Source organism: Hyaena hyaena, unplaced genomic scaffold, assembly GCF_003009895.1.
Source record: "Hyaena hyaena isolate Hyena2069 unplaced genomic scaffold, ASM300989v1 scaffold_313, whole genome shotgun sequence".
NCBI lineage: Eukaryota > Metazoa > Chordata > Mammalia > Carnivora > Hyaenidae > Hyaena > Hyaena hyaena.
The window spans coordinates 1,888,427-1,915,454 of NW_024080945.1; the positions used below are offsets into that span (position 1 = coordinate 1,888,427).

The 27,028-nt window shown below is 42.6% G+C and overlaps 1 non-coding gene across 1 annotated transcript; it reads left to right on the forward strand.

Annotated features, from left to right (window-relative positions):
• Window positions 1–12,912: 12,912 nt before the first annotated feature.
• LOC120242691 lies at window positions 12,913–13,015 on the forward strand. The gene has a single exon (XR_005531139.1). It is a non-coding gene; the product is annotated as a U6 spliceosomal RNA (small nuclear RNA).
• Window positions 13,016–27,028: the final 14,013 nt, after the last annotated feature.

The window sequence follows — 27,028 nt, forward strand, 5'->3', positions numbered from 1 at the left end:
ACCTGTTTGGGCACATAGCTGTGATTAGATTTTGCTTCATCATCTTCCATACAAGGAAGATCATTAGTAGGCAGACAATAGAGTGTTGTCAGCTTTTCAGTGGGGAATACAAGTATAGCATCTCCTGATACCCAGCTCCCAGGAAGATGCACAAGGGGAAGTAGGAAGCTATATCCAATGCATAGCAATAAGAAAAACATAGTGTTACAAGGTCGCATTCACAAAGAGAAGGAAGTGTATGTGTGTGTGTGTGGGGGGGGACAAATATCAATTAATGCATAGCAGGGGCTTCGTATTTGCTGGCAACAGAACTGTGGTTTAGCAAAGAATTCGCTTTCGTTCCGTGATTGTCAGTGGGGAGGACTGGGCTGTGTGTTGGAAATATCTAGACTTCATCGTCGTGGGGAGGATGTTCATTTCATCTAGGAGATGGCGAAAAATAAGCTTATGCCGGTCACCGGGTGTCGGATCTGCGGGAAAGTGGTTTTCTTCTTTTGATTCTGTGCTGAGGTCCGCTGGCCCCCTGCATTAATATGAAATTAGCAACACACTACTCACATGGAACTTAGCATCTAAAAAAACCTCACATTGTGCTTTAAGCCTTCTATTACAAAATAATAGAAGTCATGAGGTTAAAGTTTGTTCCCGCGGTTTTCTCTGAAACATCCGTTCTGTTTCACATGGGGGATGAATGTATATGCCATGTGGATCTTTGTCAATTGAAGATGGGGTTGAAGAGCTCGTGGTTCGATATGAAGGCTCAATCCCTCACCCTACCCCAGTCACATATATATGATTTCCTGCTTGCAAGCACTCCAGAAGAAACAATTTTTTTAAATAAGAAATGCCTTTTATGTTCACATTCATTGTCATTATTATTATTTGCTGTGTCTCAACGGTATGACTCATTCCAACTAAAAGCCCCCAGGGGAATAGAGGAGAAAGGCTAAGAAGCAAATTCCATTCAATAAATTACTATTGAGCTCTTACTATGTTTGGCACCAGGCGCCTAGAATCCCTACAGGGTAGGCAGCCCAGTGAGTGGGCTATGTCGGGCGGATGTACAAATATCTATAAATCAGGGCCGAGTAGGGTAAGTGTTTTACCAAAGTGGGTAAAGTTGCTCCTTCATTCTCCTCTTTGATGCCTCCCTCTCTTTTTCTTTGGGGAGGGAGGCAGAAAACCCCTACTTCCCTTCGTCTGCTTAGACATGGTAATTTACCCTATATTTTATTCTCCACTCTTCCTTTTGATGAAGGACCGGGGCCTACTCTTCCCAAGAAAACGATCCGTTGATGTACCGTTTTCTTGCCAAAGACTTGCTTCCCTCCCCCCCCCCCGCTTTCCCTCCAAGATAAATTCTGGTTTGATACAGTTTTATTTTTAAGTTGCAGCAATGACAGTTTTGCAAGGCAGCACCGGAAGATAAGGCCATTCCTTGGGTCAAAAGTTGTAAGACCCGGAAGAATTCTTACAGATTTTTCCAATACCTGTGTCTCATTTTACATATAAGAAAACAGGCTTGAGCCTGCTCAGGGAGGTGTTTTTAATGGGGTGAGAACTCTGCCAGGTCAGTGCTGTTTTACCCTGATGGTGAGGACATCGCCATGAAGGTACAGCATTGGAGAACAAGGCATTCATTGTAGTAGGCAGAGTTAGGAATGCTGGAGGGTGGCCAGGGTGTTCAGTCTTCACTATGATGTGCCTAGTAAAGGTAGCTTCTTTATTTGCTTGCAAGACACCTCATAAGCTACCTATCGCATGGCACCAGCCAGTAGAAACAACCTAGAATTTTTACCTAACAATATCTCAGTCTCTACCAGCTTAGTTTCCTTGAAGTTCAAACACTGCCAATTCAAAGTTCAGCGCCCCATTAATGTGGGCTGACTCAGACTCTAGAAGTAAACATTCGGTCATATGGAAGACATAACAGGTTCTGTGGCAGAAAAGAAGGGTCCTTTGAACTATTGCTGGGACTCTTCTGGCACATGGTAAAATGGGGCCGCTCTACACACTGGCGACCACAAAGGTATAGCTGGTCCAGTCTGCCCTGAGGATGGTGGGCTGGTCCCTACCCCTAGAACATGTGACCCTTGGCTGAAATCTTCAACCATAAAGGCCTCTTTCCCCCTCACCCCCAATCCTAGGACATTGGGGACTTTGAGACATCCAGATAATGGAGAATACAAAGGACTAAACCACCAAGAGATGTTTCCTGGGGTAGAGTGTCAAGGTGACCGCGGGTGTTTAGGAGAACTCCAGCCTTGGGCTCAGTGCCCTTTGGAAAACAGTACTTGCTTGGAGGTGGTGGCAGAAAGTGACTAAGAGATGACTCCCAGGCAGCACTTCTAGTTGCATCCAAGTCCTCTCCCCATAGTCCAGGTGATTCAGTATCTGCTGGGGTGATTGATGCAGCTCTTCACTTTTTAGACTAATGATTTTTTTAACATTTATTTATCTTTGAGAGAAAGAGATAGAGTGCAAGTTGGAGAGGGGCAGAGAGAGAGAAAGGGAGACACAGAATCTGAAGCAGGCTCCAGGCTCTGAGCTGGCAGCACAGAGCCCGATGCAGGACTTGAACTTACAAACCGCAAGATCATTAAACATTTTTTTTACATGTTTTTTATTTATTTCTGAGAGAGAGAGAGAGAGAGAGAGACAACATGAGCAGGGGAGGGTCAGAGAGAGAGGGAGACACAGAATCAGAAGCAGGCTCCAGGCTCTGAGCTAGCTGTCAGCACAGAGCCCGACGCGGGGCTCGAACTCATAAACCGTGAGATCATGACCTGAGCCAAAGTCAGTTGGGTAACTGACTGAGCCACCCAGTCGCCCCTAGAGTAACTATTTTTATTTTGAGATAATTGCAGATTCATATGAGGTGGTAAGAAACAATACAGAGATCCCATGTACTCATTAGCCAGTTCATTCCTATGGTACCATTTTGCAAGACAATACTGTGCTATCACATCCAGGATATTACCATGGATACAATCAAGGCAAAGAATATTCCTGTCACGACAAGGATTCCTCATCTTGGCGTCTTACAACCACACCAGCTTCTTTCTACCTCCATCCCCTCCTTGACCCTAGCAACCCAGGGTCCCTAATCATTTCTTCACTTTTATAATCTTGCCAGTTTAGATATATAAACAGAATCATACAGAGTGTAACTTTTTGGCATTGGCTCTTTTAACTCAGCATAATTCTCTGCACATTCATCCAGATTGTTGCCTACATCAATAGTTCATTCTTATTATTGCTGAGTAGGGTTCCATAGTATGGATGAACTGTGGTTTTGTTTAGCCATTCACCCATCAGAAGACATCCAGGTTGCTTATAGTTCAGGACTATTTCAAATAAGGTTGTTACAAACATTCATGAACAGGTTTTTGTGTGAATTTAAGTTTTCATGTCTCTGGGAAGAATGCTCAAGAGGGCAATATCTGTGTCCTATGGTAGTTGTATATTAATTGCTTAAAGCAACTGTGAGCTGTTTTCTAGAATGGCTGTATTATTTGCAGTTATCAAATATACGAGTGATCCCATTTGTCCACATCCTCAGCAGCAGTTGGAAGTGTCACTGTTTTTTATTCTGATAGAGGTGTAGTGATAACTCCTGGCTTTAATTTGTACTTTCCTAATGGCTAATGGTGCCGAACATATTTTCATATGCATGTTTGCCATTTGTACGTGCCCTTTGGTGAAGTGTCGATTCATGCCTTTTGCCCATTTTTTAATTGGATTGTTTGTTTGTTACTGTTGAGTTCTTAGAGTTATTTATGTATTCCAGATTCTAGTCCTTTGTTGAATATGTGCTTTGCAAATATTTTCTCATCATCTGTATCATGTCTTTTCATCTTCCTAATAGGGCCTTTACAAAGCAAAATTTTAAAATTTGAGGAAGTCTACTTTATCCATTTTTCCTTCTGTGGATCGTACTTTGAGTATCAAGTCTAAGAGCTCTTTGCCTAGTCCCAGATTCCAAAGATGTTCTATTTTTTTCAGAAAGTATACAGGTTTAGATATTATTTTGTTTACATTTGTATTTCCATTTTGAATTGATTATTGTGTAAGTTCGAGGCTCTTTTTTTTTTTTTTTTAAGAGAGAGAGAGAGATAAAGAGAGCAGGAGAGAAGGGCAGAGGGAGAAAGAACCTTAAGCATGCTCCATGCTCAGTGTGAAGCCCGACGCAGGGCTTGATCCCATGACCCTGGGATCATGACCTGAGCCAAAACCAAGAGTCAGACGCTCAACCTCCTGAGCCACCCAGGCACCCCAAGACTCTTTTTTTTCATTTTTTATATATTTTTTTATTTATTTCTAGGAGAGAGAGAGACAGCATGAGCAGGGGAGGGTCAGAGAGAGAGAGGGAGTCACAGACTCTGAAACAGGCTCCAGGCTCTGAGCTAGCAGTCAGCACAGAGCCCGAAACAGGGCTCGAACCCACAAACAGAGAGATCATGACCTGAGCCGAAGTCAGACGCTTAACCGACTGAGCCACCCAGGCGTGCCCCCCCCCCCTTTTTTTTCTTTGTTTGCAAGTGTCCAAGTGCTCCAGCACTACTTGTTGGAAAAGCTGCTGATATTCTGACAAAGTCAGAATCTAAACTGTAAAGTACTTTGGTAAGTGATGACATCTAAGGACCTACAAAAGCAAGGGAACATCTGGATGATCTCTGTGTCTGACCATGTCTGCACACAGCTTTTCTTTGTATACGAGGATGGTCAGGCAGGTAACGCCAACGTTAGCACTCGGGATCCCAAGATGCAGAAGGCAATGGTGCACGTGATCAGAACACAGGTTTTCACAAACTGAGGGGGCCCTGGCCCTGATATGACCCCCGCACCCACTAGAATCCATCTGCCTCATAAAAGGCAGGCTTCCTTGAGGAATCGAGTCATTACCAAGGGACAGGAAAAAAAAGGAAGAGGCATCCTTCATGATCCAGACTGACCCAGAAACCACTCCACATTTGGATGGCCCAGACTGACCTTGATCCTCCCAGTTGACTTCACACTGTTTGCACATAAAACAATAAAGACACGTTGTGCTCTACCCTACTTCCTTCTTTCAGCTCTCTCTCTCCCTCCCCTTCCTTACTGCAGGCATTAAAGCCACCTCCTCCAGTCCCCTGTCCTGATATGTCCCCACCTACTTCACTCTAATCTGCTATTTCATGGAGAAAACAGAAGCCAGTAGGAAAGACTGACTGTACACCTACAATTCTGCAGGCGTCTGTGCCTGGTCTTACTACCTTCCCATGAAAAAAGAGGAAGTCCCTTCTTTGAAAGCCAGTCCCTGCATCCGAGCTACATAGTTCGTCTTGGCCTGCACGCTCCGTAGCCTTACTCGTTACCTCTCCTATGCCTCTTCCTCAACACCATCGCCCCTAAAATCCTTGTCTTTGAGCATAAAACAAACATCGTTTTGCTTCCCTTCCCATGGCATCTCCACCTCTCTCCCACACTTCAAAGCCAGGATTCTTGAATGTGCTTTCTATCGTGGCTGCCTGTGCTCCCTGACAACCCGTTCCCTCCTTCAAGTGCAGTCTGGTCTCTGTCCTCACGATGTTTAAACAATTCTTGCCAACATCTCCAAAGGCATTTTGTTGCTGAAGCCAGTGGACACCTTTAAGTCTTGTCTTACTTGACAGCTTTATCATATTTGCACAACTGAACATCTCTTGTTTTTGAAAAAATTCCCTTCTCTTGGCCTCTTTGGCTTTCTCTTAATGTCTCTGGCTACTCACTGGTCTCTAGTAATTTCCTCCTGTCTCTGCCACTTCTTGCTGTTTCAGGCCCACTTCTCTGCTCTCTTTACACACTAAGCCTGGACACCCATCCAATCCTTGACACCTCCTTCTCCTTATTCCCTACAAGGAATACATTCCCACATCCTTCATCCTACTTCCGTGGTGTGGCAGGCTGCCACAATAAAATATCGGCTGGTTTAAACACAGAAATTTATTTTCTCACAATTCTGAAGACAAGAAGTCCAAAACCAGGCATGGTCAGTTTCTGGTGAAGATTGTTTTCCAGGCTTACAGATGGCTGCCTTCTTACTGTGTCCTCACCTGCTGGAGATAAAGCACAAGCTCTCTGGTTTCTCTTCTTACACGGACACCAATCTCATCAGTGAGGGCCCCACCCTCTTGACCTCATCTAAACCTAATCGTTTCCCAAGGCCTCATCTCCAAATACATTCCAATGGGGACTTAGAGCTTCAGTGCATTGCAGGGGGGAAGGGTAACCAATTCAGTCAATAGCATGTTGCTCTGAAATTCTTCTGCCTTTCCCATCTCTGTTGCCATTGTTTCTTATCTAGATTATTTCAATAGTTTCTCAGCTGGGCTCTTTGCCTATGTTATCCCCTTCAAAACTATTTTCCATACTGGAGCTAGACTGGTGGTTTTAAGTCAGAAATCAGGTCTCACCATTCCCTTGCAAAAGATACTTTAGTAGTTTCTGATAGGTGTCCTGTAAAGTCTACACATCTTGATGGAGCCCAGAAACCCTTTTATGCTTGGACATTGGCTTATCTCTCTGGCTTGATGCCTCTCTCCCTTCCCCCTTGTCCTCAGCGGTATCTCCATAGTACCGCACTTAGGGTTCTATTGGACACACACACCCTTATTAAATTGTCCACATTTTCTTTTTTTTTTTTTAATGTTTGTTTATTTTTGAGAGAAGGAGAGAGACAGAGTACAAGTGGGAGAGGGACAGGCAGAGAGAGAGACGGAGACACAGAATCTGAAACAGGCTCCAGGCAATGAGCTGTCAGCATAGATCCCAATGCGGGGGTCAAAGCCATGATCCACAAGATTATGACCTGAGTTGAAATCAGAAGCTCAACTGACTGAATCACCCAGGTGCCCCAAATTGTCCACATTTTCAAGACTCAGCTTAGATGTCACCTCCTCTGTAGCAAGCTTTCCATGACCCTTAGGCTAGATTAGGTGCTTTTCCTAAATGTCTCCACAGTGGTTTTACCTCTATCTCCGCACTTAGCCAACATTGTCAGAGGGCTTTTTTACTGGTCTGTCTCCTTGACTTGACTATAGGCTTTTCAAGGGCAGCGGCTCATCCCAACTCCTCACTCAATGCCAAGTTTGTGGTACAGTTCTGAGCACAAGTAGATACTTCATATTTGCTTATTACGTGAAAACAATTTGTTATAACTTCTCTTATTGATGAGAAAACTCACAAAGAGAATATAAGCTCTCACTCAGAGAAAGCCAGGCTGGCAAAGAACTTCAGGAACAAAGGCTGTCACTATCCATGAGTTAACGATCATTGACACTCCTGGAATAAATGATTAGAATCAAATTATTTCACTTCTTTGGGCCTTTGTCTGTAAAATGAAGAGGTTGCTCTAAATCACCTCCTAAATTTCTTTCTAATGGCTAAGGTTTCATAATTTCTTATATGGAGAACGTAAATGTCTGGTTGGAATTTTTCAGAAATCATCAGCTTAGGATCTTTCTTGTTCTACCAGAAAAGAATTTGGGGATAGCCTGGGTTTATAAAGACCCTGGGCAATTAAGGTTTCTCTTCACCACCCATTCCTTTTTTCATTAATTCAACATTTACTGAGCACCTCATGTGTACCAAGCATATGACACTTTTCAGTGTAGACATTGCACAAGTGCTGATAAACAACAAGTCCAAAGGACACAATTCTCTGTGAAGACAATTTCCTATATAATTTTCCACCATTCAGACAGAAATGCAGTGGCTTCATAGGGGGAAGCTATGTAGAAGGCACCGAGAACCTCTCTATTGAACTGCATTTAGAAGTGGTTATGTAACTACTACATTGAAGAAGCATGACTCATAGGATGTAATCAATCATAAAGCAAGACTTCACATTTATTCCACAGAGTTAATGCTTTCTCTGCTCTTGGATGAAATTTAGAGCGACTTTATGTTCTCTAGTCACTTTCGGGTAATAAAATGTCCCTTGGTCAGTCATTAACATGTCTAGATTCGGGTCACAGTAAAAACATCAATTTGTCTTTGCACTTAGACTTCTCCCCCCCTCAGCTCAGCCTCCTACAAAAGGCTACAGTCTCATTAGGAGAGCAGCCTGTGGCCTCACTTTTCCCCATCGCTGCCTCTTTCATCTTTCTAACGGGGGATTTCACACTTCTCTCAGGTTCGAGCAGTGGGAGGAAGATGGGGAGAGCAGAGCGGGAAAGCTCTTACTTGTCTGGTAGTCTTGTGAAGATTTAGTATCAGAGTTCTCTGGCCTTGACAGGTACTCAAAGTTGCCTCAAAAGTTGGTTTGTCAAGACACGGCAGGGCCGGGTGTCTCTAACCCTGTCAACAGATGGAGATGTCTTAATGTGGCTGATCACTTACTCTTCCCGCAAACTGTGGGAATCTGGCACCAACTCCAGCCTTTCTGTTCTTCTGGTCACCTGTCCAGATGACCCCCTTAGAAAGGACACAAGATAACCTCATGCCTACTTTTTCTCATGGGTGGTCCATGTCTTATCCAAGGGAATCACGCACACTTTCTTTGCTCCCGAAGCCTTGGACAGGCTGGGGGGGGGGGGGGGGGGGGGAACCCCCAGCACACAGACTGCTCTGTCCCAGCCAACCCTCTCCTTACATCTCTAGTTCTCCTTTTTAATGTACTTTCTGATTTATGTAAGAAGCTGAAAGGTCATGTAATCAGATTTTGACAACCTCCTTTGCAAATTTTGCAAATGAAAGTCTCCTACCTCCCTGGAAAATGTGATATCAATGCCTTAGTGCTCTAGCTGAAACTTTCATTCTTTCACACGTATACCTGCCTTGCAATGTTGGAATGGCCAATCTCTAGTCATATCATTGGCCTGCATTCACTGGGTCACTGTGACAAGTAGCCTTTTCCTCCCCCTAATTGCCTTATCTAAGAGAAAGTTAATATGAGGTTTGGTGTAACATTATTTGCATAATCTGGAAACTGGGCATCGTATAAAGTTCTTGGAGCTGCTATGACAAAATGCCACCAACAGGGTGGTGTAAGCGATAACGTTTTTATGTCACAGTCCCAGAGGAGGCTAAAGTCTTTTTTTTTTAATTTTTTTTTAATGTTTTTTATTTATTTCTAGGAGAGAAAGAGAGAGAGAGACAGCGTGAGCAGGGGAGGGTCAGAGAGAGAGGGAGTCACAGACTGAAACAGGCTCCAGGCTCTGAGCTGGCAGTCAGCACAGAGCCCGACGTGGGGCTCGAACCCACAAACCACGAGATCATGACCTAAGCGAAAGTCGGATGCTTAACTGACTAAGCCACCCAGGCGCCCCTAGGAGGCTAAAGTCTGAACTTAAAGTGTTAGCAAGGCCACACCCCTCCAAAGGCTCTGAGACAGAATGCGTTCTAAGCATCTCTCTTAGCTTTTGGTGGTTGCTGGCAATCTTTGGCCTGTGGCTACATTACTTTAATTTCTGCCTCTGTCTTCACATGAGGATTTCCCTATATGTCTGTGTCTTTACAGGGCCTTCTTTTTTCAAAGAGAGAGAGAGAGAGAGACAGAGGATTCCAAGTAGGCTCCACATTCAGCTGGGAGCCTGACATGAGACTCAATCCCACAACCCTGTGATTATGACCTGAGCTGAAATCAAGAGTGGGATGTTCAACCTAGTGGGCCACCCAGGTGGCCCCCTCTGTGTAGCCTTCTTATAAGGACATCGGTCATTGGATTTAGGGCCCACCCTAACCCATTATGACATCACTGTAACTTGATTACCTCTGCAAAAACCTAGTTTCCAAATAAGGTCATCATCACAGTTTCTGGATGAACATGATTGGGAAGAGGGGTACACTATCCAATCCAATACCAGTACTGTAATATCTTCTGTAAAAAGCTTCAATATCAGTGCATATATGACATGGCATGTTTTCCCCCCAGTTTTTTTTTTTTTAACTGAGGGATTACATTAATTTTGGAAAGGCCTATGGAAAGAGTACCTCTGGGTTTTACCGCATACCAATAGTCACATTCATAGAGAAATATGACAAAGGAGGCATTCAAACAGCTTAATAAGCATGGGTCTGTATCGTATGGGAGAATTGGTGCAGCTAATAATAGCTACCCTCGAGATGGGCGAGCGGATGCTTTTTCCACAGCTGAGTCGTGAGTGGTACGATGTAGTGTTTGTTGATTTTGTCATGTGACTTGTGAAAACAAAAGCGATACAAAGGAGACAAATGACATTGTAATTTTGAGTGGTTTGACTGTAACTATGGTGCTGAAGTTGTAACAGCACTTGTAGTGATAGACGGTGGAGTTGATTATCAATTTTGAAGCCCCTGCAACATTTTAGATATTTTTCCTGGGAGTATCTCTCCTCCAACCTGGTAGTGGATTTCCCTTTCTCCACAAGTTCAAGTGGTTGGTTGGAATCTCGTTCAAATAATGACATGATGGCAGGCACGCAACTAACAGCGAGTAAAGGAGAACCTTCTTCATAATATCCATCAAAATTGTTTTTTTTTTCTTTACACAAAGTTTAAATACAATTTCTTCATGGTTTGTCAACTAAAATCTATCCTGAGAAGACGTGGACCTTTAGAAAGGTGCAATGAGTAGTTAATGCTTATATATATATTCCATTTCCTATCCATTTATTGTTTCTAGTCTTGAGTAATTTCTTCCCAAGCTTCCAGAATACCTTCTGGAAAATCATGTATTTCTCCATCGTGGCTAATTTAATGAGATTGTGATGGAAATTCAGAAATCTGGCATGACTTCATAACATTGCAGGTATTTCTTAGAATGATTTTAGACATTTTTGTCACTACTTTTACCTCTATTTTATGTGCAACTGCTTCTCTGAACATGGCGAGTGGAGGTACCTGCTACCTTTGCCTGTGCAAATGGGGTCAGTGGACACTTACCCATTCTCTCTGTGCAAATGATTTATGCCAAGCTTAAAGCTTCCTTTGGGTAAGTGTTTTCCTTAGGTCTTCCTGTGTTGCTGCGTCTTTATTGCAATTTGTATTGTATTTTCTTTTGTAAGACATTTGGATTCTTGTGAAAGTGTTGTGTATGTAAATAATGGAAACAACACCCACACCATTACTTAGCTACTGTGGGTGCTGCCACACTTTTTTCTTCCTGTTTTCTTTCTTTCTTTTTTAAATCACCATAAGAATAGTTCTTTGGAATAAAGATGATGCAACAGTCTTAAAGAGATACTCGGCACTCTGATACTAATTAACAGAAAGTGACGTTTATTGAAAAGTTGTCCTTGATAGCTGATAGCTAACATGATTGGTTTGAACTGCATGGCATTCTGATTCTGTGCTGGCTCAAAACACGGCGGCAGGTATGATACACATTGTGTAATGTTCCGCCATAAATTGATCATGGCAGGAGGTATAAAACTCTCAGAGTGAAATGGTTATAGGGTAACCAGACAGATGATTGAGCATATCTATATGGGTTGGCCTGTTTCTATAAAATAAGTGAGGTGTCAAAGAACGCATTTGGAGGAGGCATTTGGGGGCAGGACAGGCTGTGACCACATCAGCACAGACCATGGGAAGGAGGAAGAAGCCAAGATCCAGTGGAGCCCAGGGGCCAGAGCCTGTCTTCAGAGGCTGGCCTGTCCCCAGGAGGCAGCTAGGCAGGCCAGTGAACAGCGGTCAAAGGGCATGACTCGCTCAGATCGGGCCAGGCTATTTGGATATCTGAGTGAGTCCTCTCTGCCAGCAGAACACAGTCCTGGAAGAAGTCCAGGTGACAATACTCAAAATCAGGCACCATTCCAGGCGATTGGTCCAGTCACAGCAGGCCCCCTGCCAGAAACTGAGAAAAGAGTAGGAAAGCACATCCTGCTTCTGAAGAGAAGGGGAAGGCAGCGAGGCATTGTCAGAGCTTCAGGACCTGAGCAGAGGAAGCAGGGGTCCAGGGCAAGCGTCCAGCCGCTGCACAGAGCTAGCAGAGAAACTGAGGCCGACTGAGGTCGCAAGGCTCTGGCCAAGTGATCAAAGAACTCTGAGATATCCGAGTCTACACCAGGAACCAGATTCCCAGGTCTCTAGGCAACCAAACCTGTTCCGTCTATTAATAGGTCTCAGGCTGATGACACTGATCAGGACTGGCTCTGACTGCTTGGGGGCGACTAAGAGCTTCTAGAACTTAACATGCATAAGAATTACCTGGGATCGTGTTTAAGTGCAAATTCTGATTGGATAGATGTGATGGGGCCAATAGTCTGAATTTCTGACAAGAGCCCAAGTGATGCTGCTGGTTTGCTGGAGCAGCAAAACTGAGACTCCTAACTTCCCTTTCCTCCCACCCGTGACACTGCCAGGGCAGCACTTCCCTCCTCCCCCGTGCTCTTCACCGTGAAGTCTGACCATCTTCTTTTCCTTTCTTTCCTTCCCCCCCACCCCCATTCTCCCAACCCCTTTGTCCTAGTAAATTTCTTTTTGATTTTTAAATTATTTATTGATTTATTTTAATGTTTTTATTTTTGAGAGAGAGAGAGAGAGAGTGAGAGAGCAGGGGAGGGGCAGAGAGAGAGGGAGACCCAGAATCCGAAGGAGGCTGCAGGCTCTGAGCTGTCAGCACAGAGCCTGATGTGGGGCTAGAATGTATGAACCATGACATCATAACCTGAGCCAAAATCCAACGCTTAACCAACTAGGCCACCCAGGGACCCTTGTCCTGGTGCATTTCTTCTGCCAAGACCACCAAAGGAAAAAGAGCTTTTGTTCAGCTAACAGAAAGACCAAGATAACAAAAGCCAAAATCATTTTTCCCATTGTCAGCACTCAACTAAATGCTTTTATGTTTGATAGACTCAATGAATCCAGATTACTGTCTTTTTCAGTCACTGTTTCCTATAGTGAGTAAAGAGCATGTGACCTCTTCCTTTTCCCCCTAATATCCTCTGTCAGTGAAGAAGTATCTTCTGAGTGCTCACTTCAATGCACGTATACTGAAATTGCAATGATAGAGAGATGATCATGGCCACTCCGCAAAGATCACATGCAAGTTCCTGAAGAGTGACATATTTTTTAAAAAGACATGAAAACGGACCCAAATTAAGGAGAACTGTATCGTGTTTATGAAAGAAAGGAAGAGATGGAGTAAAACAATTTTAATTCTACTCCAACTAATGAAAAAAATAATGCAAATCCAATAGAAATCTCAATGGATTTTTAGTACAACTTAATTCTAAAATTTCAATAAAAAAGCAAATGGCCAAGAATAGCTAACAAAATTTTGGAGCTGGAGAATATAGTGTGGGAAAAAGAAAAGAAAAAAGAGTAGGGTATGGAAAGGGAGTTTTCAGTCTACAAGAGCTTAAGACTTAATATGTAGTCAGTTATGAAAACAGTAGAACAATAGCTATAGCTCCGTTAAACATGATCATAAGCGATTTTGATTTTATTTGTGCTCTTTTGACTTTTTGCACCAAATACGTAGTAGTTTCTTGATGAAAAAGAAGCCAAAAAAAAACCCCTAATGCTTTGAAAAAAGGGAAATATCTACTAAAAGGTTTTAAAAAGTCAGAATGATCCTCACATATTTATTTTATATCCTTATTCCCTGAAAATAGATCTGTATGTAGTCACCACAGAATAGTTTTCACATCCAGCAATAAGGGGTCACTGGTTGCTGGCTTACACTGAAAACTAATCATATAATGTGGGGCTGGTCATTTAAGCTCTCTCAGTGTTTCAGCCTACCAAATGGTGGTATTAATAGCTTCCCAGCTCACCTGGGAGGATTTGTCATCGGAATTGTACAAGATAATATGTGAATGTCCTTAACGAAGTATCGAAACCTATACAAATGCATACTGCTGCCTGGTCCATATTTGACACGGAGCAGTTACAGATTTTAGAGTTTTGTAGCAACCCATGGCTCAATTACTGAAGCCATTGGTGCTTGACAGGTAAAGAGAGCTGGTTGGGAACGCCTCCTTTATGTCACCTCCCCATTCCCCGTGGCCCATCTCCTTCCACACTGTGTCCCATGTATTCAATGACTACATTTATTGAGTGCCGATAGGCACCAGGGCCCAGAGTCACGATGGTGAAAGAGACACTATCCCTGTGCTCATGAAGCTTACAGATCAGCAGAAGATTTGTGGACAAGAGGACATTTCAAAACGGGGTGACAAATGCTGTGACGTGGTAAGTCCAGGGTGCCCTGAGCTCCTGTTGAGCCACTACCAAGAGCCACAGCCAAGGTTCCGATGGTCACAGAATGGTTCCTTAGCCACGTAACAGTTAAAATGATGAAAAGGGTGAAGCGCCGTGAAGGGGTCCTGGAGATGAGGGAAGAGGGAGGGAAGCGTGTTTCAGCCACAGGGTAGCGCATTCTATCTGCCTCCAGAGAGCAAGGAAAAGCAATGGAACTGCTTCGGGGTTAAAAACAAAACAAAACAAAACAAAAAACCACCCTCGATGATTTTGAAAATCTATTTCCTAATGTTGCCCAGGCCAAGTTCAGCATGGGCTCAGCGTGACATGTTTCGGGCTAAGTTTTAGGATGACCCCTCCTCTGCCTCCAGCCTCCGGCCACTCCCTGTGCTGGCCTTTCCCTCTCTACTGCCTGGCCTTTCCTTTTGAAAAGGTAGCACTCTGAAGAGGTGGAAAGAGCCTTTTTTCTTTTGAAGCAGAAGTATTATTAACAGAGAAGGAAAAGTCTCCCATGAGCTGTAGCAAAATCCTGCAGATTGGTTTATGAATCAATGTAGCTTAGACTAAAGCAACCTAATTTCCTGAAAGCCACTCTGTGGCTTTAGGCTTCCAAAGGGGCATAACGCTTGTATGATATTTACTCTTAGTTAAAATTAAATGGAAATGGCAAAAAAAACAAACAAACAAACAAAAAACAACCCACCAAAAACCCTGAAGAGGAATTCTTCTGGGAGATCATATCATTAAAGAAAAAAAAAATAAAGCCTACAAAGCAATATGGAAAAAAAAACACATATATTACATTATTTCATTAAAGAAGGTTTGGCATTAGACACATCAAAGTGTTAAATTATTAACTACTTCTGAGTAACTGGGTTTCATGGGACTTTTATACCTTTTTTATTGTGAAATATAACACTCATTGGGGAAAGTGCATGATCTATAAAAGCTTATTTTGATAAATTCTTGTAAAGTGAACACTTACATGACGGCTACTCAGGTTAAGAAATAGAACGTGGCCAGGAAGCTCTCTCTCCATCTCTTTCCAATCTCAACCCACCCTTCCCCCAAGAGGTCACTGTTGTCCTTAGGTTTATTATAATCTCTCTCTCTCTCTCTCTTTTTTTTTTTTTTTTGGTCTTTTCTTTAGTTTTACCACCTAAGTATATATCACTAAATACTATAAATATGCAAAGTTAACTATATCTTTTACTGTTTGAACTTTAGATACATGGGAGAATATAATTCACGCCCCCGCCCCCCGCCAGCTTCTATCTCTTAACATTAAGTTTCTCAATTTTATCCATGCTGCTGACAGTATTGTGGTTCATCTATTTTCAAGGCTACTTGATATTCCAAGGTTGGATATACACACTTTATTTGGTCACTCTACTGTTGATGGACAGTTTGGCTTGTTTTCAGTTTGGGGCTATTGTGAATAGGAAGTTGCCATCTGGTACTCACATGCACGTATTACTATTGGGTACATACCCGGGGGTGGGAAATCTGGGTCACCAGATATGCCTATCATTAACTTTCATAGATACTGCCGAACAGTTAACCAAGAACAGCAGTGGCAAGCAATTTCCTGTAGCAGTGCGGGAGAGTTCCCGCTGCCCTGCCCTCAAGTTTTATGTAAGTTTTTCCTCTAGCTCATGTGAATTTTCTATCCCCTCTATAATAAATATCGATATATGTTTAATTAGGCAAAATGGTTGAATTAGGCAAAATACTGTTCTAATATTTCTTAAAACTACTCTTCCCAATGAGGGCGTTATTTATAAAGTCTTAAATGGGTGCAAATCACCCAAAGACAAAGCACACAGATCACAACTATAGAGCTTAATGTATTGTCACACAGTGTCTGTATCCACCACTCAGGTCAAGGGACAGAACTTTCTGGCAGTCAGGAAGCCAGCCACCTTCATGCCTCTTTCTGATCACAATCCTTTCCTCCTCTTCAAGGGTAAACCATCATACTTAGTCCTAAGATGATAGATGAGTTTTGTGTGTGTGTTTAATTTTTTGTATGTTTTTATTTTAGTTTTGAGAGACAGAGTGCAGACGGGGGAGGGGCATAGAGAGGGAGAGACACAGACTCTGAAGCATCTCCAGGCTCTTAGCTGTCAGCACAGAGCCTGATGTGGGGCTCGAAGGCACAGAGTGTGAGATCATGACCTGAGCCAAAGTCGGACGCTGAAACGACTGAGCCACCCAAGCGCCCCTGAGTTCTGTCTGGTTTTAACCATTGTACAAATGGAACAATCCGGTATATGTTATTTTGTGTCTAGCCTCTTTTTTTCCCTCATCACTGTGAAATTCATCCATTTGTTATGTATAAGAGTAACTTTGTTCATTTTTTTTCCCTTTTTCACCACAAGAAAGAGATATTGACCTCAAGGAGCTGATCTGTTCAACACTTTTTCAACTTGTGGAATGTACCAACCAACGGCACCCATGGATTACAATACTTTATGGCCATTTGTATTTTTGTTGTTTCCACAAAAATAATAAGCTTTGGGTTTAGAAAGATTACAGGGAGGATGAGTGTGATACCTGTGAGTACCCTCTGATCTCTGTAATAATGACTCTGCTTGGAATCGTCTCTCTGTGATAATGGATGTGTTCTCTTTTCCCTTCTTGTCCGCGTAAAATGCAAAACTGTATTACATCTCCAGGCTGAACACTTTTATGTAAAATAGAGCTGCCACAGGATTTTGCTGGAAAGTTGATTTATATCCGAGGATCATGAGAGTCCAAGGATGAAACTGGCATGTGGCCATAGGGAAAGCCCTTGACCCAGAAGCAGGGACAACTTCAAAGCTGTGTTGGTACGTACATAATGGAACATGGCACTTTTCTAGGGGGGGGGGGGAATCCTAAAACTGCCCTCCGAAAGGAAAGGTAAAATCAATAGTTTATATTTTTTTACTCTTTCATATTAGCAATGCTAAACCCTTTTACAAAAACAATTGCTTAAATCTAGCTTCCACAGCCACTTTCTTCCTTTCTTTTTTCCTTTCTCTCTTCCTTCCTTCCCTTCCTCCCTCCCTCCTTCCTTCCTTCCTCTTTCTTTCTTCCCTTCTTTTTTCTTTCTTTCTTTCTTTCTTTCTTTCTTTCTTTCTTTCTTTCTTTCTTTCTTTCTTTCTCTCTTTCTCTCTTTCTCTCTTTCTCTTTCTTTCATTCTCTTTCTCTCTTTCTCTCTTTCTCTCTTTTTCTTTCTTTCTTTCTTTCTTTCTTTCTTTCTTTCTTTCTTTCTTTCTTTCTTTCTTTCCTTCTTTTGTTTTTTTTCTTTTTTTTCTTCCCATACTTTTTTTCTTTCTTTCTTTCTTTCAGAGCAAAGTGTCAGCTGAGAGCTTGAACTCTTAAAATGGGAACTTGATAGGAATCTATGTTTTCAAAGTAGCCAAACAGGTTCTCTGATAGTAGCTCTCTGAAATGCTGTATGTGGATGCATAGTAAGTGTAATTTTTCTTTTTTTTTTTCTTTAGACCTTGAGATGTAATTATTGCAGCTTCAGATGTCCCTAGTGATATTAACTAGATAATCAAATTTGGATCACAGGAATGAAACCACCTAACCTAACATGTGCCTTCATTTCTGCTCTCTTCAAAACAATTCACTGAAGATAACTCTGCCCTGCCCCACCTGCAAATCTGTCAGTAGACCATGGACATAGCCAGCAAATTTAGCAAGAATGCTCAAAATGGTCAAATTGATTCTCAAAACAAAGAATACTATGTTTGAACACAACAGATAAAACATTTCTCCACCACAAAAATAGAACAAAACATTGCTGAAATCATGTGCAAAAAATGACACATCAAGAATGCTGAATTTGGGAGACCTTATTGCCAACCCAGATATTGAAGAGTTTACTGATGAACTTTCTAAAAGAACAGGAGAGGATAACATTTCTTCAATAGTTGACTGAGAATCATTTTTATTAGTGAATTATGTAGGTACCCACTGGGAAAAATACTTATGAATGTATAAGTCATTTTTAATAAGAATATGGTTAATCTTGTAGAAACTTAAACTATTTGAAATCAAGATTTCATCAAATATTGTTCTAACAGTGCTTTTTCCCCCAAATGTTTATTTTTGAGAGAGAGATAGCAAGGGAGGTGAAGAGGGAGAGGGAGACACAGAATCCAAAGCAGACTCCAGGCTTTGAGCTATCAGCACAGAGCCCGATTCAGGGCTCAAACCCACAAATTGCAAGATCATGACCTGAGCTGAAGTCGGATGCTTAACCAACTGAGCTACCCAGGTGCCCCTAACATGCTTTTTTATCCTTGCTTTCTCTAAGGAGATAAAAATCCCTTTTCCTATCCTTGCCCCTCCCCCACTTCCCACCCATGTCTCCAGTTGAGGCTAGGAGAGAAATTCTTAGACCAGGAAGGCACTGGGTAGAAAGTTATTGTTCTCTTTTGCCAATGCTTTTTAATCCCTATCAACCAATCTTCTCTGCTATTTCATAAAAAGAGGATCCCAGCTGTGCCAAATTGTGTGATAGCAATATAATCTCAACACAATCCACAGGGGTTTAGGACAGAAATTAACAAGTATATTTCAGCTTGAAACCTTATCCAGAAAGAATATCAACTAGTTTCCTAACCATAAATAGATCAGGGTTCCATCACCTTGCTTTATAAGAACCCAAGAGTGAGGATTACCATGAGAAAGGTCTTCTAGAATTGGATTTCGCTTGTCACAGAAACGTCCACCTTCTGTGGGTGTTCAAGTAGAACAAGCATTGAACTGAGAAATAGATGTCTCAGGTCCCAGTACTGCATTTGCCACCAACTAGTTGTATAATCTTTGCCAATTTCTTGCAATTCTTTGGCCCAGATTCCTGTCTATAAAATGAAAAAATTGAACTAGATTTTGTAAGTATCCTTCCAACTCTAATAATATGGTATTGTATAAGTTATATTTCTAGACTATGATTAAGTAATAGAACACCCTTTCCACATTATTCTACATCCAGTTGGACTCATCAACACTTTTTCTTTCTTGCGAATGCGCTGAGAGACGGCGCTGGGATTGGAAATCTCACCGAGTCCTGGTGCCCGCTCTCAGGTCACTTCTCAGATGCAGAGTCAACTGAATGTGTTTAGCATCCCATCTCCTTATGTTCCTCTAGAGCAATCCATTGTCATAATGGGTCCTTCTTCAGGCATTGGAATTCCCAGTGTTCTATGGGCACCTCATAACATCAAGTTGAAAAGTCTGAGAAAGGCTAGGTGTGGAACTCTGGGCTGCCATATATGTCTGTGTGGCTCCCTGGAGGACTTGGGACCCATAAATAAATGGATCGCAGTCTTTTTAAGCTTTGAGAGTTATCATAGGGCCAATGTCAACCTGTAAGCTTCATACCTAGAGCTCAGAGGGCAACCTGAAATAGCAGGTTTTAAAGCATCAGCCCTGAGACCTGACACGTGAGAGGATTTTCCCGCACTCGGAACGACAGCGGATGCCACAGTACGGAGCTGCAAACGGGGAGCAAATCCACTCAATCCCTACTCAGAGCCCTTCCTGTTTTGTCAGCCAGCATGGTTTCCTAAATCTCAAATTACAGCAGAACTGTTCTGCTATATTCCATGCTCAGCTATTTCGGGAGCCCAACACAGCAGGGCGAGTGTGCACAAGTCCACACAGTATGACAGAAGAATTAAAAATGTATTTACCATCTGTTGGTAGTTTCCTTGCGGGGCTTTTTTCTTTTCCTCTACTGCAGCCGCAAATAGGGTCTTCTTACTTCCTTCCATGCTCAGAGAGCAGAGTTCTCTCTTCACATGTTTGGAAAGGCAAAGCTTTTTTTTTTTTTCTTTTCCTTTCTTTTCCTCTTTCAGATTCCCCCAGAGTGTTGAACTCTGGGACTATTTCAGGTTCTAGGAGGCTTTCCTTCACATCGAAAGTGGAATGAGTCTGGGAAGAGGTCATAGTGTTTTACACACACACACACACACACACACACACACACACATAACCAGGTTACTTTCAGATCTGACACTTGAGTTCTGGGCACAGTGGATGCTAGAAGCCAGAAGTTAGAAATGTAAAGTCAAACATGGGCTAACTGAAAGGAAGCTAAGTCCTTAAATTAAGCTTGGGAAGTCATGGTGGTCCTTTACAATCTACTGAATCCTGACCATGACGGGATATGCCAAATGGGAGCCAACATTTCTAATAGGAAAGGGTCTTAGGAATGTGACCATGGACTTCAGGGAGAGCCTTTTGCAGCCATGTGGTAGCATAGGTAAAAATTGTAAGCTGGAGTATCGTTTTGTTACTTGGGAAACTAGCTAGCTTTGATCTGAAGCCATTTGGTTAAAGTAGGAATGCTCCATTCTCAATAAAAATCACTAGCTTTAATTTCCGAGATACACATATTATTTGCTCAAAAATAAAATCTAATAAATAGAGATTGAGGAGTGCCTGGGCAGCTCAGACAGTTAAGCCTCTGACTCCTGGTTTTGGCTTAGATCATGATCTTATGGGTCATTGGTTCAAGCCCCACATTGGGCTCTGCACCGACAGTGTGGAATCTGCTTGGGATTCTTTCTCTCTCTCTGCCTCTCCTCACCCCCAAAATAAATAAATAAACTAAAAAAATAGAGATTAATATTAAAAATGTTGTCTTAGCCAAAATATTGCAATGAGGTGTTATGACTCTAACTAGCCAGTTTTACTCAGGTAATGACTTGTTAAAAATTCTCAGGCTGCATAGGTGGGAAACTTCACCTTAAGCTGGTGCTAGATGACCTTGGACCTTGGTCAGGTCCTTTAAACTCCAAGCTTCAGTTTAATCACCTAAGAAATGGGGATCACAATCTTTACCTTGTGGGATTAGACGAGATGACATTTACAAAGCTCCTATCATGTTGCCTGGCATAGAATGAGAGCTTGATAAATGGTCATTTTTATTATGATTATTAGAAATCATCGCTGTGCTCCTATTTTTCTCAAAACTTGCTGTCAGCTTAATATGCTCTCTTCACTTCTGCTTTTGAATTTTGTTTTGTCAAAGTTCTTCATGAATCTGAGCCTGATTGTGAAATTCAGCTCCTTCTGAGTCAGCGTTATTAGCCACATCAGATATAATTAAGTCAAAGATCGAGTAAATGGAATTATGTACCATAGCGTGGCATTTGTTTTGAATTAGCTTCTCATGAGATAATTGCTGCGTTGGGCCTTATACAGCTTTGTATGTAGTAGGTCTTGAAAACTATTGTTGATTCATTAATTCATTTAACAGTTGATGTGTCTTTAATGGACCTCTATCAAGTACCAAGGACTGTTTTGGGCAGGTGGGGTTTATAAGTGAATAAGACAGACAAAAATCCCTGATCTCCTGATATGAACAAGAATAAAAAAGTTTTTAAAAAAATGAAATGACACAGACTATTTTAAGGTAACGCATTTATGGGATAAAAGAGGAGGGGAAAGGGTCCAGAAGATCAGAGGGTATAATTTCAAGTAGGGTGGTCACATTAGGCTTCTCTGGAAGCTTGTGTATTTCTTTAAGAGAAAAGCACTGAAGAAGGTGAAGGAGGAAGCCAGTGGATATTCAAGGAAAAGCAGCTCAAGCAAGGGGGACCAGCAAGCAGAAAGGCCCGAGGAAAGAGAGTGCCTGGCTTGTTTGAGGACCAGCAAAGACAGCAGTGCAGATACAGCCCTGGGAGCAAGGGGAGAGATAGGATATGGGATCTGAAAGATTGAGGGCATCCTGATTGTGTGGGGCATCTTGGGCCATGGAAGGACTTTGACTCTGAAGGGAATAGAGCCATTGGAGGCTTCTGGGCAGCCTGTGGCATCACATGAGACACTCAACTATGGCGGCCTGGTAACGGTGGAGCAGAATGACAATTTAGGGCAAGAATTCTAATGAAGGATGGTGGTGTTTTAGCTTAAAGGGTAGTAGTCTGAGTGGTGAGAGATGGTCAGATTCTGGATATATTTTGAAGGTAGAGCCAATTGGATGTGGGGGAAGATTAGATGTGGGGTATGAAAGAAAGAGGGAAGTTGAGATGCTTTTTGACCCCAATAGTTGGAAGGATGGAGTTAAACATTTACTGAGGTTTGTATGCAAGAACTGTAGTGTATACCTCGTGGTGATTCAGAATAGATGCCTCTGGATTCCAGCCTGGTGCATGAGGCCTCCTATCTGCTGGGGAAAACTGCTTGAAATAAATGAGCTTTCAGTTGTTCTTTGAAAAGACGAGAATCAGAAAGACTGAAGTTTTCATAAGCACTTTTATGAGACTTCAATGAACCGCTAAAAAAAAAAGTAAGTAACAACATTTTGGTTGTATTTACTTAAAGCCAATTAATAATTATTTAATTAATGCGAATTAACAGTTAATTTAGTTTTTTAGACTTCTCTTCAGCCTATTCCGCCCACAGAAATACCCCTTCTTCTTCTTCCTCTTCTTCCTCTTCCTCTTCTTCCTCTTCCTCTTCTTCTTCTTCTTCTTCTTCTTCTTCTTCTTCTTCTTCTTCTTCTTCTTCTTCTTCTTCTCATTTTGAGAGAGTGAAAAGAGCATGGGAGGGGCAGAGAGAGAAAGAGAGAAAGGGAGAGAGAATCCCAAGCAGACTCAACACTGTCAGCACAGAGCCTGATGGAGGCTCCTTCCCAGGAATGGTGAGATCATGACCTGAGCAGAAATCAAGAGTTGGATGCTTAACCGACTGAAATAACACTTCTGTAGAGGGAAGCTGTTGGAACATTCTGGAACCTGGCAGAGGGAGCTAAGGAAGCCTGTGGAAGACTTTTGAGCTGAGGCCTAGTGTGGAGCACACACTGTGCTCCTTCGACCTCCGGGGACCTCTGTGCTTGGGGCCAAGGACCAGCCTTCTCTGGGACAATGGGCAGGTGGTTCTGGAACTCTCCTGACAGCTTTCCTATCCCATTGGACCCTTTGTTTACTGGTACAGTCATGAGTAAAAGAAGACCAACCATACATCCAGAACTGATTACCTATATGTATCTACAGAGGAGAGAAGACCGCAGAGGTAAATAAAGAGAAAAAAAGAATAACACAACAGACCTGGAATCATGGATCTCAGAAAGGGGGTGTCTTAGTTTCCTGTAGGTGCTATAACAGATGACTATAAACTGGGTAGCTTGAAACAAGAGAAATTGATTCTCTCATAGTTCTGAAAGCGTGATGTCCAAAATCAAGATGTCTGCAGGGCCGTGTTCCCCCAGGGGCTCTAGGGAAGTGTCCTTCCTTGTCTCTTCTAGTTTCTGATGCTTACTGGCAATTCTTGCCTTTCCTTGGCTTATGGCAGCCTAACACCAGTCCCTACCTCTGTCTTTGCTTGGCCTTCTCTGCCTCTGCTCCACATCTCCGTGTTTCTCCTATTCTTTTTTTTTTTTTTAATGTTTTATTTATTTCTAGGAGAGAGAGAGACAGTGTGAGCAGGGGAGGGTCAGAGAGAGAGGGAGACACAGACCGAAACAGGCTCCAGGCTCTGAGCTGGCAGTCAGCACAGAGCCCGACGCGGGGCTCGAACCCACGAACCGTGAGATCATGACCTAAGCGAAAGTCGGCCGCTTAACCGACTAAGCCACCCAGGCGCCCCGTGTTTCTCCTATTCTTATAAGGACAGCAGTCGTCTTGGATGTAAGGATCACCCTCACTCAGCAAGACCTCATTTAAACTAACTACATCTGCAAACACCCCATTTGTAAGTAAAGCCACACTCACAGATCCTGGGGTGAGGACTTCAGCACATCATTTTTGGGGGGCATACAATCTAACTCACAACAGAGGACAATGGGAGCTCACATAAAGAACAAACCCGTGGTGGGGGGGTGGGGGGGAGTCACATTAGTGGAGGAATGAACCAAAGGAAAATAGTTGCGTGCTGAGTATTATAAGTAGAGGTCAGATGGGTTTGGGAGTAACAGGAAGTGTTCTGATAAGAAACGCTCTCACTTAGGATACTCTTTCCATCTGTGCATATGGCCCTGGTGTTTTTTTTTCTTCTGTCAGAGTTTTAAAAAAATATTGTATAAATAAAAAGAATAAGAAAATAGCACTTCTCTGACTCACACGTTGGGCAGAACACAGACTCTTGCAATAATCAGGAAAGACTTCACAGAAGTGTTGATGCTTGGGCAGGATCTCAGAGTATGAGGATAAATCACCATGCAAAGAAGGGGTGCAGGGAGGAGAGAGGGCTTCCCATGCAGACAGAAAGCACATGCAAAAGCACACTGTTATTTCAGTGTTCCACTTTACCTCCGTAAGCAGGATGGAAAGCCTTTAAAGGCAAGGCTGATAGTGTCTACTTAATCTGCATGACTCAGAAACAGTATTAAAAAATGAAAGGGGAAAATGTTTCTGGTTTTAATAAATGCACAAATAAACACCCGGTAACCTGGAGGAACACGAGGAGCATATAGAGGGAGGAGTTAATAATTGGACACATTTGCCAAAACACAAATATGGAAAACCCACCCTCAGCCAGATCTGGAGAAATCAAAGGGCAGAATGTGGTATAAATTCCTCTGCCCTGATTGCATAAGGAGATCTGCCAACATTTTTTCTCTGATATATTCCTTTCTGCAGAAAGGGCTGAACGAGGTTCTTAAAAACCTGATCGTGAACTGAGATAGGCAATTCTGAATCACCACCATGATCTAGGAAATTTAACTCCTCACTGATCTTCCCAGATAACCACCCAAGCTCCTTGCTCCTGACATCTGTACCAGGATCTGGCTGGGATTCTATCACAGAGCGACTCCCCTTTTTTGGCATAAGAATGTACAGGATGCCAGGGAAGTTCACACTGGGTCACCTAAGTCTCTTTAAATGCATGATGATTCATTGCTGGGGGTGGGGGAGAGAGGACAGTGAGGGGGAAGGAAGTGCTGAGTGGAGAGGCGGAGCGCCGTAATTATGAAATTGACTGCAGAAAAAGCTAGCTCCGGGAGTGATGGGGTCACGTGTTCTTACTATGGGTATTGAGGCTACAACTTTTAAACCAGGGGCTGGGGGAAGGGCCCTGAAATGGATCATGTCACCTGATTGGCTTTCCGGGGAGAAGCATCAGATGCCCGGCATGTTTATTAGAACTACGATTGTATTAACTTCTCCTTCTATCTGACAGAGGAGAGAAGCTCTCGGATGACAGTACAGTTAGCAGAATAAAAATCTGGCTGTAGTGAGATGAGGGAACAATTTGTCTTCCTCTGCTTGATTTACACGCACTCTGGCTGACAGGGTCTACCGTTCTGTGCATCCTTTTCCTACTTAAAAAGGGATCATTTGTGATTTACAGTGTAAGTTTGGGTGCTATTGTTCTCTTCTGTCAGGAAGCATCAGTGGCAGTAGCTTTCCTCCCTTGTCTGTGCCACAGTCACTAAGCAAATCTGTGTCTTCGGGCACCAGTCTTGAGAGCTCCCCGAAATCTGCCAGCAGCTAGACTCGCAAAGGGCCTGGCAGAAAAGGGTTCTGCAGACAGCAGACAGCAGACAGCCCTTGCCCAAATTCCCCGCTCAGGCAGGCCAGTCCCCCGGGAACTCTAGTTATTTATGTCCAAAAGCAAAGTTTGCCAACCCAGTTTTCTCTAACCCTGACTTTTGAGGGGGAGCGGTAAACTTGGTAAGACCCCCAACAGAATAATTTTCTTAAACTCCAATCCTCATTTGGCTCAGCTTCTCGTCGCCCATAGTGACTCAAAAATGGAGCGAGAGAGCTTATAGCTAATGTGTTTTGATGTCGTCACATTGGAATAACAAAGCACTTTCATAACAATTTGCTATTTATTTATTTTTTTAGCCTGATGTTGCCCATGACCTTGTTTTGAAGGCATTCGAACTAAGCTTAACATGTATAACTCATCAACTGCCACTACCTCAAATTCAAACAGTGGCGGTTTGGGGCTTTGATTTTAATTTGGAAAATGTATTTCTTTTGAGGAAACAAAATGCCAAGTGGTTAATGAAATGTTTTTAATAGATTTCCGAGTGCTCCCAGCCAATAGCAAGCGAAGTTCAACTCACTCATTCTGTCTTAAAATGTCCATTTTCTTTTCATTATTACAAGAGCCGTGTTCTTTAGATGATTAGAGACCATAAATTCTGATTTTTCGTAGGTCACTGCGTTACAGTCAATCTTGGTCACAGTTACAGTGATGAAAATTTATCTAGGTCTTGCTAGCAAAATAAATAATAGCGGCTAAAAATCATCTCATTTCCTTTTGACACGCCCTATTGTGCTGAATGTATTAGAAAGTGTTTTTTATACAATAGACTTCCTTTTGGTGGCCTTGGTTTTTTTTCTAGTTCAGCAGCAATTACAGAATTTTCATGATCGATGCTCATCTGTCACGAGAAGGTATCAACCCCATTTAGCCAAACCATGTAGCCACAGCAGCAAAACACAGCTATAAGTCTAGAACCCTAGTGCTTTCTAAAACAGGGCATAACCTTCCCAGGGTGACAAAGCACCTGAGATCCTCCCAGACAAGACCAAAGACCTAGTCACAGATGAGCCGAAGAAATTTTTGTTTTGCAGGCCCATAGGAGATCTACCAGTGAGATTACACCTTGCTCTTAGGGGTCTTTTTTTTTTTTTTTAACATTTGCAATATTTAAAAATTTTTTTTACTGTTTTATTTACTTTTCAGAGAGAGATAGACACAGCATGAGCAGGGGAGGGTCAGAGAGAAAGGGAGACACAGAATCTGAAGACAGGCTCCAGGCTCTGAGCTACCTGTCAGCACAGAGCCCGATGCGGGGCTTGAACCCCTGAACCATGAGATCATGACCTGAGCTGAAGTTGGATGCTTAACCGACTGAGCCACCCGGGCGCCCCTCTCAGGGGTCATTTTAACCAGGGATCATATCTGTGTGTTATAT